Raw genomic sequence first — 1,096 nt, 5'->3', positions numbered from 1 at the left:
CAGTTCCATCGTCATTGGCTCATTCTATGGCTACATGGCACCCAAATAAGTTGAAAGCAGATATTTCAATCCATGCCCCAGAAGTTTAAGTAAATTAAATAGGTGGGGGCTGTGGAGACCTAGCTATCTCTTTTTGTGAACTGCTTTTCCAGTCCCTTGCCATGCATCTACTTAACAGTAGATTTCCTGTAGACTGAAAAATACCTAGACTGAATTCTTGGTTGAGTCAACCTGGAAATATTTCCCACATCAGTCCTAACGTGTCTAAGCTGATGTTCCACCCATATGAACTCATAAAATCCTTTCTGCTTCTGGACCATTGTGATACGCTTCTTCTCTCTCCTTAGTTGTCTGCATTACCTACAAAATAAAACTCAGCCTGAAAGAGTTTCATTCCATACACTCTGCTTTGGACCCTTACCCTTTTCTCTAGCTGTCACTTACAACTTCCCTACACATGTAGCACTCTGGATCATTTATGCCTCACTCTGTATGCCTGCCCTACCAGAAGAAAGCAAGATAATGTAGTTAAAGAATTTCTCAAATTGATCAATAAAGAGATCGTCTTTAAATGAAACAAATGATTGTACATTTCCATACTGACTTCTTAAGTACAAATAAAAAACTTGGTATGAGCTTCTTCTTCTTCTTCTTCTTCTTCTTCTTCTTCTTTTAAATATGGAATGCTTCACGAATTTGTGTGTCATCCTTGTGCAGGGGCCATGCTAATCTTCTCTGTATCGTTCCAGTTTTAGTGTATGTGCTACCAAAGCTAGCACTGGAATGAGCTTCTGCAAGGACCCTATAGACTGAGTATGATTCTCTTTCTTGGTCAGTAGCGAACTAGATGGTTCTTCTTCCAAAGGGAGCCTTTGAAATATTTGAGGAAAACAATCATAGATCCTTCAAGTCTTTTCCTCATCAGGGTAATATTTCATGTTTCTTCAGCTGCTACTTACAGGAAATAGTTTCAAATTCCCTTCCATTCAGCTTACTTCTCAGATGAAATCCAGTTGTGTAATGCCTTTCTTAAAGAATAAACAGTATGGCACACAGACATGTCATTCCCTTGATCCGGATTCCACATTTCTAGAGT

At 39.1% G+C, this 1,096-nt stretch overlaps 1 non-coding gene across 1 annotated transcript; it reads right to left on the bottom strand.

Annotated features, from left to right (window-relative positions):
• Positions 1-672: 672 nt before the first annotated feature.
• Positions 673-779, bottom strand: LOC113599731 (U6 spliceosomal RNA). The gene has a single exon (XR_003420631.1). It is a non-coding gene; the product is annotated as a U6 spliceosomal RNA (small nuclear RNA).
• Positions 780-1,096: the final 317 nt, after the last annotated feature.

This window comes from Acinonyx jubatus, chromosome C1, assembly GCF_027475565.1.
Source record: "Acinonyx jubatus isolate Ajub_Pintada_27869175 chromosome C1, VMU_Ajub_asm_v1.0, whole genome shotgun sequence".
Lineage (NCBI taxonomy): Eukaryota > Metazoa > Chordata > Mammalia > Carnivora > Felidae > Acinonyx > Acinonyx jubatus.
This window is presented reverse-complemented; position numbering and strand designations above follow the sequence as displayed.